Genomic DNA, 16,552 nt, shown 5'->3' with positions numbered 1-16,552 from the left:
GGTGATAAGCACCACTAACAGTGAAGTAATTTGATAAAATTGCAGCAAAATAACTTTTTTACACAATTTTGAGCGACTTGGTGGGAAGCAACATTTCAATTGTCACATATAGCAAAATATTACTGTTCTAAATTTGTAGTAAATTTGCTTTGTTTTTTCATTTTCACAGCTTTGTGAAAGAAATCAGCAATATTTGGTGAACTCATCTTCGCCTCCTTGAAAGGATTATACTATGTTCACATTAGTGCTGATATCACTTGATATATTGTCGCGCTTATGATAAAATCTCACATTGCGGGCGTCTGAAAGGCGCATCAAATATAACCGCAGTTGCTCCGCAAGCAGATTTCAGTGGAGCTTTATTTTTCTGCCAGCTGTGTGCTTTTCGAAAGCTTCAAGGAAAAAGCAGCCTATACATTTATATACGCGGCTGTCACGCGCCTATCTCAATTGAGCTTTCATATAATCGCATATCGAGCGATTATCCTGCAAGGCACAATACCGAAGTGATATGGATATCACGTCAAAGTGTTCACATTAAGGCGAGATGATATCGTTTGACATTTCAATTGACAACTCAAATGTCATTTATTTTCAACCGAACAGGTAACCATTCGCACTCGCGAAAATACCATGGATACCATAGACAACGTTTGATTGTATGCTCAAAATATATTTAAGGCAATAAATTGGACATTTTTCGCGGTAGGTATCTCAAATAGAAATAGGAAAAGATTAATTGTTACGTTCCAAGATACTTTTCACTCAAACATTGAAGTGTTCAGTCGACTCTAGTTTTCTTAATTGTCAATCGATTTTCAGCATATTCAAGTCATATTTGCTGATCTGGTCAACACCCGCTACTGGATTTACACGTAATTCAATGAGGTCCGTCCGGGAGTGGCCATTTTATTAATTGTTTAACGGCTCGCAGGAACTTGACATTGATCGTAGTTTGATCATAAACAAAGCGTATGTGACATCCGATGATTTTTTTTGCAATAACATTGGCCACTTCCAGGCACCCTAAAACCGATTAGTAAACATAAAAGAGTTCCATGGTTCATATACTTGTTCTGGAATTTTGTATAATATTTGGGTCGTTGAAGAACTGATTTCATATTCCGGTTCCTCAAATCAAAAAAATTAGTGTCTATCAAAGGGGGCAGGGTCTCTATAATGAACTCATTTAATGGTTTATGCATGCAGTAAACTCCGAAAGACCGTATACCAGCGGACACTTTGGATGCGCGTGATCGTGTGGGATGAACGGAATAGAAAACACGTCTTTATTTGACCGGTAGCGTTAAAACAATGTGAATAGGAAAATAATTATCCTCTTTGATTTTCCTTACAATGCTGACTACCGTCGTTGATTGTCAGTGGCACAGGTAAAATTTCGCTCTTTGAGATCTGTTAACAATACAATCTCATTTGAAGTCACCCAGATCCAGGTGGACGCTGTCTAATAGGTTCCGGTGATTCCGGATTCAGTGGACCAAACATTTTCAGCTCACAGCAAACAATATCTACTTGGTGATCTGTGAACAATCCAAAACCAATCAAAGTCATACGAAAATATCTAAAAACTTTATTACCCGATCTGGTGATTCTGAAATCCGGTTTTTCGACCACAAACATTTTTGATTATTTTTACTTCAACTCGGTGCTATGTATATATTGCAATCATATATGAAATTTTGTCTGATCATGAAGTGTCCACGTGTATTCTCATGATCTCATGACACCATGCACAACCTGAAACGAAGAATATGGTCAGATACACTAAAGATGGATATCAAAATTTTATTAATGAATTTGGATGTAGAGGCATTCCTCGATAGTATGTACACCTTCGCTTCGTTTAGCGTACGTACTACCGACACGTAAATTCAAAATATTACTTTTTATGTTTTACATTGAATGAAATTTTACAAAAATAATATTTATCACTAAATCCATCACCCCATTAGTGATAAACTGTCCTGTCACTAAGTACATAATCTTGGAACGTTATGGTTTCCATCAATCAAGATGGTTGAAAATGGAGTGTAAAAACATTTCCTTGGTCTCGTATAGTTCATTTGAATCTGGTAGCATTGCCTTGAGTCTTCCCCAAATTCATTAGGATTTTTGCAGGATTTTGTTGATTTTCGTATATTTTTTCATTGGTTCGTCACACTAAAATGATGAGACAATAAAACTGTTATCCTTGAAATTTGCTGAAAAAAACAATTAAAAGATTTTCTTTGAATTTTGAGCTTCTTTGCACCTATAGTTGATCTAATGTACCTATAATTACAAGATGCAACAATAGGAACTGAAATTACAATGGTACAAGCGGTTTTGAATACATAAATTGGTAAATAAACAATTTTTTATTTTTTTATGGAATAGGATAAGTGTACGACTATTGGTACATCAACCCTACAGGATTTCAGATAGTTTTTTATTTTTTTCAAGTTTTGGTCGTTAATGAACTTCAAAAATCCCAAAAAAGGAAATTTGAATATATTTGCGTTTTTTCAGCTCAATGAATACTACCAGCCTCCATCGAAGTCGCTAGTCGTGTGAATCTCGCCCATTTCATTAAAAACATTGTATCTTCTAGAATGTATGGAACTCAGCACTCAAATTTAATGTAGATAATGTTTGAGGAACGTTCTTCAAAAACCGTTCTATCATCGCTCTAGATATAAACCTTCAAAACTGCCTAAAATCTTCCTTGATGTTTGAAAAATGTTTCGAAATACTACAATTTGTCTTAAAGTTAGTAAGACTTTACAGAAGCTTGGGGGACGTACCCCAACTAAAGTTTGAAGAGGTTTTCAGATATTCGTCAATTATCTAAATTAGTAAGTATTTCGCGATTAATTGTGAGTTTCATGAAACGCATTTACTTGAAGTTCAGTTCAGCTTGACTGAATCACCGATAGCTGTTAAAAAATCTACTGAAGCTATAATATAGTGTCGTCCAAATCATCTAAAGTTTTAACCCATTAATGTCCAACCTACTATACTGACCATTATCGCATATTTGTCCGATTTTCAATGGGATTTCCTATTTTTTGGGACTAATCTGCGATTATAAGCAGAATAAAAAGTAGATAAAAAAACTCCTGTTACTCAAATAATAACGCAAAACAGGCATTATCAATGATTTAATAATATTAACCTAATATAATGCATATGCACTTGCTGAATACGTTTAGACAAGTTAGAGTGTTTATGTTTTGTTTTTATTAAATTTTCCCGAGGTTACTTTTTGTCAGGATGAACAAAACCGATTTTTTAAAATTAGATTTTCTGAAAGTATGGACCGGTAGCTGTTGACCACCTGAAGGCTGCGCGTGGTGTTCAATATGCGGAATGGATGACTCGCTGCACCGACGACTAAACTCAATTATCACGAAATTGTATTTTTTTGAAAAGTTCCTTGTGGCGATCACAACATCTCAGGAACCAATTTACCGAAATTCTGAAATAAGTTGGGCAATAATTTTCTTGTAAGTTAGCAATCGCCCGAAATATAAAAGACATTCCTGAAACATGTAGAGCGTCCCGAGAGCTTGCAGAACTTTTTTTATACTTGTTAGATTTCCACGATGAATTTATGACCTAATTAAAGCTTGAAATGCTTTGCTAGACTTAACAGAACTACTCTGAGTAGCACACAAATTCTCCAAATTATGCAGAAACCCATAGATCTTCCATAAAATTTGTCCTATTTTGTTGAAGTTTACAAAATCAATCGAAAAAAAAAGTTTGATTGTAGGTGTACGTACTATCGAGGTATTACAGTAATGTTTCGATTATATCACTGCCTGGTGTACTGGATAAAAAAATCGACTTCTTTTTTACTCGCTTGTTAGTTATCCGTAGGAAAATCTAACAAAATAATAAGAAAAACAAAATACGCAAGATATGGTAGGTATGCCGAGGTATGTATTTTCTCTTGAATTGATGTAAATACTTTTCTTTTGGAAGGACAACATCAAGAATTGGAGATGTCACTATTTTCATGAATGTTGATACAACGAGGAATGAATCGTAGTCTCTTCGAATGCATTGATTTTAAAAGTCGTGATATTTGCCAAAAGCTTTAACGTGCCAGATTCCTTTAAGTTTAGTTTTAGGTAGTTCAACAATTTTAAGAAAAGGTACGGGATACGTAAAGAGAAGTTGTGTGGGAAAAAATTATCCGCTGATGCCATACCATTTGACCCAATGCGTTGAACAAAAATGGCAGACGCTGCTCTAACCAACGGCTTCAAATAGGTAGTGTGATAATAGAAACATGGCAAAAATAGGCTCATTACCCTACTATGATTAATTCTTTTTGACTAGCGTTAACTTTTATGACTTTTTGTTTATAGAAATACGTGGGTTAATGCTTAAATGTATTTTTTTGTTTTGTTTTGAATATATCACGCCTCAAATATATCACGCCAAAATACAGAACGACCGTGATATAATCGAAACATTACTGTAGTGGTTAAATGGACAAAAGACATGTGCCTTACCCTAATCTCATCATTTCCAGATAGGAAGGGAACAAGAGATATAAAACGCAGGGACTTATAAAATGACAAAACAATACATAGATTCATCAACATAAATTCTTCACTGCCCCCCATACAGCCTTATTATGCCCGATACATTTTCGAACGAATCCGATCCGTCGTAATATCGCTGTGTAGCTTTCAAGTTTCTTGGAATAGAAACAATAGCATAGCTTTAAATTTAAGTTTCTCTTCTTAGGTTTGTTATTATTGGTGGAACCAAACGTAGATATCTATTCACATTACACGTGGATAGCTACACACGACGCTGCTTACTTGGGATGATATGATATGGGTCCAGATTTTGAATGGTTGGTCGGGCACGCTGAATACTAGCCATGTTAAAATTGTAATTGAAGTTTTTTGTTGACGTTCTGGCTAGAATGCAGTAGTTATGCTCGCAGAAATGGTACAAATATTTATCTAATAATTGGTAAGAGGATGCAATCCGTTACCGTGTTTTATGCTTTATTCATGCACTAATCAACATTGTAAAGGCTTAGAACTTAGAACTCTATTGAGCCAGACTGAGAGATGAAATGTTCTTGTGTTTAATCATCACCAATTTCTTTGTCTCTCTTGATCTGGGAACTGATACCATAATCGTTCTAGGACGAAAAAACCTGTAACCTTCTTTTTTAATTTCCTCAGAATTTCAGAATTTGTAACCATACTCGGATTAATAATCAAAATGTCAAACATTCTAGCCAAGTAGGAAGCAGAGCATCCCCGTCAAGCACGTGTCACGAACAAACAGATTACACCGGTGGTGGTGATCACCAAGAACCACATTGTCGGTATCGACCGCTACTATGTTAAGCTCTTCTATTTCCCCAGCAGAATTTTTGAGGAGTCAGCAACGCGACACCGAAGTGTGCTCTCGGGCCACGCCAACGGCAGCCGCAATAATATTTGACGGGTCATCATTACACATACCATAATCAAAACTTGTAATTTTGCTAGCGAATATATAGTGTCAACATAAGACCCAACTTCCAAACTACATAATCACCGTGCTGTTTGTAGTCCTGCTTACAATTGGGTCAATTTCCAAAAAGGAAATATGTTCAAGAGCCAATCTGGTGGACGGGTCCAGGGTTATCCCTTTTGTTGTATCATTGTATATAGATATCAGCAAAATTCAAGCTAGAAGTATAAAATATTCTGTTTGCTACACTCGCATATATTGTCTGCTCTGTATTCTGCAAGCAATCAACCTCAACAACAATGGTTCGATTTGCCGTTTCACAGTATTGTTCAACCGGCATTCAATATTACACATAGATATCCAAATATGTAACAAAAAGATTCTGCTACCAATGCCAATGCTGAACTGTCTCATCCTGCAAAACAAAAACAAATTATTCTTCATACCTACAATGCATAACCGGTCCTAGCGGTAGCCCAGAAAATCCCTGAATAAATCCAGTTTAAATTTTCAAACGTTTGTGTTTGTTTTGAAAGTGGGTCAAAGCTTGCTGCGACCCTCTGAATTTACAAAATGACATTTCGCAAATGAGTGCGTTCAATGTCGCTATCCGTGTTGCCAGTCGCTACTTTGGACAATCTGACTTGATTTCGTTCATGATATCCCGGATATCACCCAAGAATGATGATATCAGATGACATTCGAGTTGTATGGGATATCAAGTAATATGGCACGTAATATCGTGGGATATCATGGTAATCCGCATATCACTTGATATCCGCGCTAATGTGAACATAGTATTAGTCTGGCAAAATAAATCTGAAACAGAGTAATAGTTAACTTGAACTTTTTAAATATTTTGTAAATAATCAGTTAATTCCAAAAAAAATAAAATTATGCTTCTTCCCACCAAACCCGGAGAAATTGATGTAAAACCCGGAGGCCCGGAGATTGCTCCCGAAAACCGGAGTCTCCGGGTCAAACCCAGAGGGGTGGCAACCCTAGTTGGGCCAATATTTCTAGAGAAAATTTAGAATAGGACGTAAGTAACAATGAGAGATTCTCTTTGGGGTCTTCCTCTTCTGTTCTTTACTCGGCCATTTCAACATTTATTACTCTACTCTTTGCATAATATTCTAGTAAAAACCGTCGGCTTTCGATATGTACTGGAAAATTAGTGCAAAGTGTTGTAATGACGTCGTAATAAACAGTAGATACAGAACACTAGATTAGGATTGTCGCTGGCATCAGTGGTAGAAACATCATTGTTTTGATTCCGGGATATACCTGTCAAATGGGCCAAATAAAAAAAAAAGCAAAAAAAATAATCCTCTATCGTCGTTTCATAGCGACTAATCATATTTGTTTCTGTTTGCCAACAAAACAATGGCCATTCCGGGCTAATGTGTTTTCACTAGTTAGAATGCACAAATTGTCTAAATTTGTACTGAATTTTGATAAATTTTCATTTCCTTGTGCGGTATATACAAACTCTTTCATTTCATAACAATAACAGTCGAAAATTTACACCGAGAAAATTAGTTATATTAAATATATTGATTTCACACATAATTTTTTGCAATTTGAAGTAGCACATAAAAATTACCTGTCACGCATAGATATCATGTGAAAATTAATGAAAATCTAATAGTATGCCACATAGAAATTTGTTTCATAGCAGATATCACATCATTTTTCTGTTTGCCTCTCGTTTATTCTGCTGCAAATTTTATGCATTGACGTTTTCGGTCTTGAATGCATAACAATCACAGCAAAATAAACGAGACTCAAAAGAAAAATAGGCAAACTCTGCATTTTACTAATTTAACGTTCAACTAAACGGTTTGTGGTTACAGGCAGGCCATATTTTTCTGCGTGTACCAAAAGTGCGGACCAAAGACTTTTACTAGAGAGACTTTCGATACTTTGACAGATATATACCAGAAGCAAAACAAACATGTTCCGAGGCAAAAACAATGGGAACACCAGCGACAATCCTAATCTAGTGTTCTGTATCTACTTAATAAACGAAAGAGAAAGTAAAAAAAGAGAGGCTCTCAATGTTACTTACGTCCTATTGAAAATTTTCTCTAGATTTCTTCTCTACGGCCCTGCTTATGCAAAGTAAGCACCCTACTAAAGGTGGGATGAACACAGTTTCGAATCTTGCATGAAGCTGCCTCGAGCCAACTGAACAAAATATTAAATAAATAAAACGAATGCAATTAAAAACTTCAAGAAGTAAATAAAAATTGTTAAATGCAACAAATGAAATAATAAATATCAAATATCTAATTTTGTTTATAAGTTTGGCAAGCTCATTAAATAAAAAATCAGACGAAATTTAAATAGATATAAAATTAATAGAATAAATTGAGTTGAGTGGAACTAACATATTGTTAATCATGCACGCTCATTCATAAAAACTCAAATTTGAGTGGCCAGCCACTCAATTCATAAAAAGTGCACGTAGTCAAAAATGAGTTTGCCTCGTTTACTCAGTTTTGAGTTTGGGATGCTAATGTCAAATTTGAGTAGATTTTACTCAAAAAGCAAATGCGGAAAATAATAATTCCGTATTTTTTATATAACAACAAAGAATCTCACCGGCACCTCACATATCATTTACCTGAACCTCCAGGCGCTAGCAATGCCTGGAAATATAATCCTTAAAGGTTTCTCTGCACGTATTCCATGTCTATCGGCGCCTCATAGTAATGGCAGAAACTACAAAAATACGAATGGATGTTTGATTTGAATATCAACAAACCTCAGAGAAACTTACCTTATAATTTTGTGAATGATCCAAGTCGGCACTACAACTACGGGATTTCCGGCTTGATCTTTCATAAAACTTTTAGTCAACGACAAAGTTCGTTCACTTTCTTTTGAAGTTAACTATTTTTTTCACTCGAAATATTGAAAATTGAATGGTTACTCGCCAGTTGAGCTCGATCTACTCAAATAAAAACTCATTTTTGACACATTGCTTCTATTTTTGAAATTGAGTGCTCTGAACTGAGCGTGTATGAGTTGTGTTGTATGAGCGTGTGAATAAAATGAATGACTAAAAAAATTAACAAGATTATTAAAGCAGTCTGCTCACGAGGCAACAAGCAACAGGCAACATGTGTCCGCCACATGTTGCCTCGAATATTCACTATGAATTTTGTTCTACTTATTCACACGCGGCAACATCAGAGGACACGCCACACTTTGACAAAAATTTGTCGCTGGCAATGTTGCCTCAAAATATTCAGCCTGAATATCCCCTAGGCGACTTTTTCTGTGAGAGGTTGCTGTCTTCGGGTGAGCTGTTAGATTTTCTCCGCAAAATGGCGCAGCATGTTGTTTATCGAAACTCGACGAAACAAGGTCAAACAAAAGGTATGGTAAATACAAGCATGATTTTTGAAAACAGCGAAACTCGCACTTCACCCAAACAGAGAAAACGGCGATGACATTTTCGAAGTTTTGTTTTAAATGTTATTTAAAAACCATACCGATTTTTACACCAATTATTCGTCCAAAATGCTCACCAAAGACGCCTTTCCATTGAATGAACGAACATTCGCGATCAAGACATTTAAAAGAGCGGATTGAAGAAAAATTAAAGTTACGATGTTATTTGTATCACGCTCACAGTTTCGTCGTTTTACTTTCGTTGGTTTGGTATCTTTGTTGCACTTACGTTATTTCAGTTTCGTCAATTGTGATGACTAATCTTATTATTTTTTAATCAATTCTATAACTGAACTGTTCCGCCGAGGCAGTATGCCAATGAGGACAACCAACATTTGTAGTTTGTCACTTTTGAGCAGTGTGTTGAAGACAAATAAAGGTTACGTTATTCTGAGCATCACTCTTAGACTTTCGACATTTTTCAATTAGTCGATTTTAGTGTCTCATTTTTGCTCGCATTGTCACAAGTATTTAGATTTGATCTATTTTTGATTTATTTTTGATTTAGATAATCAAAAATAAAAATGTGCTGAATGTGCATTAGTGGTGCTTAGAATAACATTACTTGTATTCTTTTTCTCTAAAATATTGGCTAGAATTAAGGAACTGCGTGCTCTTGTTCCCCTTATGGAAAAATTACCTATATTGAGCATTTTAGTAGAAAGATTGTAGTAAATTTTAATAATTTAGTTACAAAAACCGATTAAATTAAAATAACGTAAGTGTTACAGTAAGTGTTACCAAACCTAACGTAACTAACCTGACGAAACTGTATTTATGCACTGTTGACGTGTCAGTTGTTTGTTCGTCATTATTTCGATTGCGCATTTTTCAGCTGCATTACCGAATAATGAAACGAATGTTTGTCAGCATGTACATTAAGATGCGTAGAATGCGGGGGAGTGATAATCTCAGTTTGTTTACATTTGTTATTAGTTAATAGTTACGGTATTTTCAAAAATCATGCTTGAATAAACTTTATTCATTACGTCATTTTCTTTTTTGCATATGATTGCCCATGAGAGTGAGAAGGATAGAATGAAATTTAGTTTCTTGGTGTGAAAATGGAATAAGAGAGGTAAGTTATTATTTATTTATTTTTGTTTATTTATTGTTTATTATTAATCGTACGATAGCCTGTCAGTTTAGTACTATAAATCAGGTCAAGGAATTATTACGGAATTGATTTGTAAAAATAATCCGAATGCATTCTCTTGCAGCAAAGATTCACCAAGGTGTTTTACCGCGACAAATTGCTATTGTTTGTATTTTGGACTAAATCTAAGACAAGACGTGACAATCGGCTTCTTATTTTTCATTCGACATTCTTCTTTTCGCAGATTTCCATCCTGCCGAAATCTTCCGAACAGTGTTGCTATTTTTTAAAATGAAAATGGATTCTTGTTAATTTATTTTATGCCTGCAATATTTTGTATCTTGAATCCATTATATTAATAATGGGCACCATTTTTCCATGTCATGGGTGTTTAGTAAGGTTTGATCAAACCATTTTTCGACAAATTTTAGATTTCGGTTTGGTTGCTGTCTTATTTTTGTTTAAATTAATTAACCACGTATACGGCAAACGTGTGGTAGATACTTGTTCTACTTTGTCGCAAAATTTCTGCATCTTTTATTCATTTTTACTCTTTTAACGATAATAATATTATTTGTCAAAAGTAATTACATTATTTTCTTACAAATATAGCAACACTGCGAAACATCATTTCGCTATCCCTGCAGTAACATTGTGTACGGTGCAAAAAGTCAGAATCAACCAATCAGGAGCTGGAACATTCTGATGTAAAATTGGAACAAAAACGACCCCCTCTATTGTCATGTCTTGTCTCAGGACTAAATGAAATTTCCGGAAGAATCGCTTTCCCTTCATCTGTGAGTATAATCTGCAATGTATGGTAGATTCCCGGGTTGAAGGAGAAAAAGTGCTGAAACCTCCGGACGACAGTCTAATCGAAAGCTATGTGCTCAATATTATTGTTGGTTTGGGCATGCTATGCCAGATGATGTGAAATTATTCACTTATGTTGTACTGCGACGCTCAGGTAAAACATTGGTACCTATAAACGAAACGATGTTCGGAGATGATTTAATATAATGAAGTTTTGTATGAGTCAGTATTGCTGAACCATGAAATCCTGTGCTTTTGCAATTGTCTAGTTTCAACGCATGCTAATTTTTGCTATTGGTCAACAAAAATTTTCCGGTCAGTCATACCAGAGACAGTAATTCTAGTTTAGTTGAAGCTCGTTTACGAATCTGTGTCCAAAGACTACCGAGGATGATTCTCATTGCCACTATTATAGTTCAGACCCGATTTTGCCAGCCTAATGTATTTGATTAAATTTGACATTCATAGCGTTTTAACAGGTATCGATTTATTGAAACTGCACTGTAAGACCTCCTCAAGGAAAACATACTAAACAACTAAAGAATATTATTTGTACAGCATCGTTTTTTAAAGAAGCAAGGTTTTGTTAGTGTACCAAAATACAATATAGAGCTGATAAAAACGGATCATCGCTGGATATCTGATCTTATTGATCGTTCTCAAAACCTTATACCTACATTAATTCCCACAACTTTCTCTTACTGACAGGTATCCGATGAGGACAACACAGGAAGCTTCTTTTTCAGTAGTTTTTATTCTAGCAATGACGGTACTATTACTAGTCTTTTTACAAGAACAACTGTAATTTATTTAGAAAAACTATTTTGTTGTAGGTTGCTCGGAGCTTTTGCTTTTATTAAAATCATCCACATTGGCTCATTGAAATACTGAAAGCCACTCATGTGCAACCTCTTATGTGGTTTTCGTTTGAAGCGAAACTGAGTCAGTTCCTAACCCCAACTGCTGTCAAAATGTATGAACTGACAGCAGTTGGGGTTAGAACCTGACTCAGTTTCAGGTTCAAGCGAAATCGCCATTAGTGTGCAATAAGCTAGAAGAGCGTTAACCAGGGATGCCAAGTGTTTTTCCAGAAAATCTGTATTTTTTTTTGAAAATGTCTGGAATTGTCTGGATGGGCTATTTTTTAGGAAGCTCCATCTATGAGCTGTATTTGTACATTTTATTGATGGAATATGCTTGGTTGTCATACAAATATGTCTCGACATACTGAAAATTCTATAGTTGCGCTCCCTTTTATATTTCAAATGCTTAATTTTCAGCATAGAGAATCCGTGAAATAGATTGAATTTGAATTTCTAGGGATTCAGCATTTTGGATTGCCGGAACATCCAGCTGACGAAAATTCGGAAAATTTAGGTGACTTTCAGCGGAAAAACTTTGATATGTGGTGTTCCCAACTATTTTCAAATAGTGGTTTAAAAATCAACGAAGCCTTCTTGTATTTTATTTAGTTATTTTTCATATTGTCTGGATAAATTTGGACAAAATCTCTGAAATCTGGATCAGACAAAAATAAATCTGTATGTCTGGACGACGCTTAAAAATCTGGAGGAATCCAGAGAAATCTGGAAGGTTGGCATCCCTGGCGTTAACTTAGTGAAGCAAGTTGGTGTATGTTTGGCTAACAATTCTATCACATGGCAAAGCTGTGCTGGAAGTCGCCGAACCGAATACTTGAAAAATAATGCAGGTGGCGGCAAATTCGACATGTATATCAGAAACCTTTCTTACAACAGAATGATTTGATTAGACACGTGCTATTCACTAGCTACACAGAAAAGTATGGATTTGCTTATAATCGCTCAAAGCTCTTTGCCTTCAGCGATATTGTTTCCGGCTGATTTTGATCGACCATCAAATGGAACACATAAATCAACGTTTGACACGCTTTTACGCGTGCGAATTTCTCAGCTAACTGACAAAATGCACATAGTATTTCCCGTTATTGAACAAGCTGATTAGCTTTGACTTGCTACACTTTCAAAAGCTCTTCCGTTAGGCCGTCCTAATTGCGTGCTGGATATATAGGTCAGTACCGGGTCTAGTTACGGTCACGCTCCACCATACATTTACAAACGCTTTTCATGACCGGCAATCATTCGGGTCAGTACTCAATCAACCAGAAACCGATAGCGCAACCTCCGCACTACAAACTTTATCAAACATCAAATTGAAACTATAACTACACAAAACAGAAGAAGCTTGTTAAATTCAAAACATAACCGGTACGCTGAATTTGGTGATAGATTGATATTTCAGGCGAAGTATATGACCCTGTGAAAAGAGGATAACATCGATAGCATGAGCGGATCTCCAACTAACCAATAAGCCAACGGACTACTACTGCACTCCATTGGTACTCCTGGGATGACTACTCAAGATAATCAGGTTCATTCACAGTCAACAGGATTGCCTGTTCATCACGGTAGTATTAGTGGCGGTTTAGGGGAACAAGGGGTAATATCGTCATGTTAGGCACCCTTGTTTACGAATAAAATATGAATCATTTTCGATTTTTTTTGCCCATCGTCGTTAGAAGATGTGATATTTCAATTATTGAATATAACCAGTATTTAGTCACAAAAATACAAAAATATCGAGATGACAAAAAACGAAAAGTGTTTGAAATAAGAATTCACATAATGTATGCTTACCATTCCTGGAATATTTTACCTATTTTTAACTAATTGTATATAAAAAATCCTTTTCTGTGACATGATTTTTTGCTTCTCAAGCTCGTTCATATTGCCCCACATGAAATAGCAAACCAGAAGTCGGTAATCGCAGCCAACGATTATTTTCAAAGATTTGGTAAATTCCTCAGCTTGTTTTAATTTTTTAATTGCGAAAATAGCTGTGTAGTTGAAACTACGGAAATTATTGAATCAATGATACATAAATTGGCTTGTCCTTGGTCAACAAATGCTGAATTCTCGTTTTCACATAGCTCCAAAGATGGAGTGGGGTAATTTGTACCCCAGTGCAACGTTCTATGGTTAATTTACAGGTAGTTTTTGCTGTGAGATTTGTTTTATTGCATTCAATACATGAATTTCTGTTGCAGTTAACTCAATGAGAATTGAAGTGTTTATCACATACCTTTGGCTAGATCTGATGATAATCGATGTATAGCATGATGTATAGCAAAGAGTGATACTCTATGGGCTAATATATCAAATCTATACATGCTGATAGAAGGTTATATATTCCTAACATACAGTTAAAAAAGATATCCTTTAGGTTGCACGTGGAAGATATTTGTGTATGCTCAAGGCAACGATGTTTTGCTAATCATTTTAATTACCAGTGGCACATTTTCAATAAGGGAGAGTGGATATAGAAGGACCACTAAGGACATTATTTGTGTTGTTAGCTCTTTCGGTGACCTAGCCTCACACGCATTTACGATAATATCAACACAACACACCCAAAAATAATCCAAAGTTTAGGGTCCCTAACAACCCGTGTTGAAGAAATGGTTGAAAAAATTGGAACGGGGCTTCACAGTTTAAAATCAAAGTTTGTATGGAGAACTAGGAATGTTCAGTAGGGAACATTTGAAGGAAAATGGTCATCTTAAATTTTTGCATGAAATCAAATATAATATGTTTATTAGGTACATCGTAACTTTTTTGCTCAATCGGAAATCATTAAGGGGTGCTACGTTCAAAATTTCAATTTTTAATCTCTGAAAAAACCTCTGTAAAATTTTAAAGATCAAAAATTCCGTCTCGAAGGAAAAATGACATTAAATAGCACTTCCTTGAAACTTTAAACGTTTTAGCACCCTTTAAATTTTCCTAGCAACTTGCGCATCAGAACAAAACCAAAAATTACCCCGAAGGTTTGAGTTCTAACTAAACCATCGTAAAGGATTTTTTGAAAAAATTGAACGTAGCTTCACAGTTTAAAAATAAAGTTTGGACGAAATTTTTGAAAGTCGAAATGCTTTAGCTCGATATTAAATGTGTTGTGGAAAAAGGGGGCATTCATGTTTAGGGATATGTTAACAGAACCCCCTTTATTGAAAAATTATATCAAAAGCTCAATGTAGGAGTTAGGCATTTTATAAATAGGATGTACATGCAAAGTTTGAAATAAATCGGTTAAGTGGTTTTTGAATGGCAGTTAACACCGCAAATCGTACTTTTTCCAGAAACGTTCTACAAAAAGCTTCGTTAGCGAGTCGCTTGTCGATATTTTTGCATAAAAAATTACAGGATGTTATTGAAATGACACATTACAATGTACAAAAGTTTTAATCAATTCGCTTCACCCACATTTCTAAAAAAAATCGCAAAAAAAGTGTTTCTTTTTGGGACCTCTTTTTGGAAAACTTGGAACTAAATTTCATGGATATTTGCAACAATTAGCAACTAGATGGCTTGGATGACATTGTTGATACGATAAACTCATTTATAGTAGCATCCTACGAGGAAGCTTGCCCACTTCTTACTGTTAAATCGACTACGGGAACCCCTTGGTGGAGGGCTGAACTTGACCGAATGAAGGATATCAGAGTTTTTAATAGTAGAGTTGCGTAAAGAGGATTGGCAACATTGGACCAATCATTGGTCTTTTTTAAATTTTGGCAACCTTTTATTTTTAGTTAAATTTCAAATGACTTAACCCGAACGCTTCAGTTAGAAGTTAACTTTGTGCATTTAAAAATTTAAAATTAAGTGTTTAGTTTTATTTTGTAAAAATCAGTACGATAAATAAAATCGTATAAAGAATTTAAGCTTTTTCCGGTTCTCAACTGATCCGCAACTAAGAACGAAATGCATTGATTTTTGCCGCTTGCCGTCTGATTGGGGTGTGACAAAAAACAGTCGAATTTGCAGCGTAAGATAAATTTGAAATAGGTCCATATGTATAAGTGGAATGCATACACAAATTTGTCAAAATTTTAGCTGCACTTTAACTATGAGAAATACCTTCATATTTCCACTGTCGGTGGAAGAGCTGTTCCGGTGTTTAAAATAGTGCCAAATTTGAATATCAATGAACATATATTTTTTAATAATTGTCATTAAGCAAAATATTAACATTATTTAAATGTTAATATTACATCATTGAATTTCTCATAATTATAATCACATAATAACGATACTCCCCACGCATTCGAGCATTGTTATTCTTCGTGTCCGATAGGTAGACGTTTTGAGTGTTCAATAGGTAGATTTGCTTCAGTCTTTGCGCAACTGTTCTTTATAAACTGTGGCAAAACCTATGCACTGATGTCTCTAGTCTGAACAAGGCTAGCATGAAGATAAATCGGAATGAAATCTGCAAATATAAATTTTGCTTTGCTGTGCGACATCAGATAAAAAGCAAATTCGAGACAACATGACACATATATTATTTCACATTTTTAAATTTGTTATGGTTCCAGGGAGGCTTCCTCAGCATCGACTACTAAATTGAAAATTGCTCGCTTCACATCAACAATTTTCCGCGGTGGTAATTTTCTAACCGTTACAGCCATTTGCTGGAAGAAAAGATCCAGTTCGTCGACTTCATTTTCCTGTTTCTTCTCAAGGTAGTTTAAAATCGCCAACGTTGCTGGGTCTTCTTCAGTTTTCCGTTTTTCGATGATGTTCCAGAGCAGCTAGCAACATGCTCAGTAGACTCATTTTGCGTGACATTCGGTGTGTTTAGAGTATTCGT

The 16,552-nt window shown here is 35.3% G+C and overlaps 2 long non-coding RNA genes across 3 annotated transcripts; one reads left to right on the top strand and one right to left on the bottom strand.

The window, feature by feature from the left end:
- Positions 1–1,261: 1,261 nt before the first annotated feature.
- On the bottom strand, positions 1,262–8,543 carry LOC131678371 (uncharacterized). Of its 2 annotated transcripts, XR_009303647.1 has the most exons (4): positions 8,276–8,543; positions 8,120–8,217; positions 1,599–1,758; positions 1,262–1,541 (listed from the first exon to the last, which is right to left on the bottom strand). It is a non-coding gene; the product is annotated as an uncharacterized LOC131678371 (long non-coding RNA). The 2 variants fall into 2 exon arrangements; XR_009303648.1 differs by lacking the exons at positions 8,120–8,217; positions 8,276–8,543 and adding an exon at positions 5,937–6,212.
- Positions 8,544–10,598: 2,055 nt separating this feature from the next.
- LOC131678375 (uncharacterized) lies at positions 10,599–14,646 on the top strand. Its single transcript, XR_009303652.1, has 4 exons — positions 10,599–11,015; positions 11,570–11,630; positions 11,695–11,777; positions 11,902–14,646. It is a non-coding gene; the product is annotated as an uncharacterized LOC131678375 (long non-coding RNA).
- Positions 14,647–16,552: the final 1,906 nt, after the last annotated feature.

Source organism: Topomyia yanbarensis, chromosome 2 (assembly GCF_030247195.1).
Source record: "Topomyia yanbarensis strain Yona2022 chromosome 2, ASM3024719v1, whole genome shotgun sequence".
Taxonomy (NCBI): domain Eukaryota; kingdom Metazoa; phylum Arthropoda; class Insecta; order Diptera; family Culicidae; genus Topomyia; species Topomyia yanbarensis.
The sequence above is the reverse complement of the archived record's forward strand: the minus strand, read 5'-3'. Positions and strand labels throughout refer to the sequence as shown.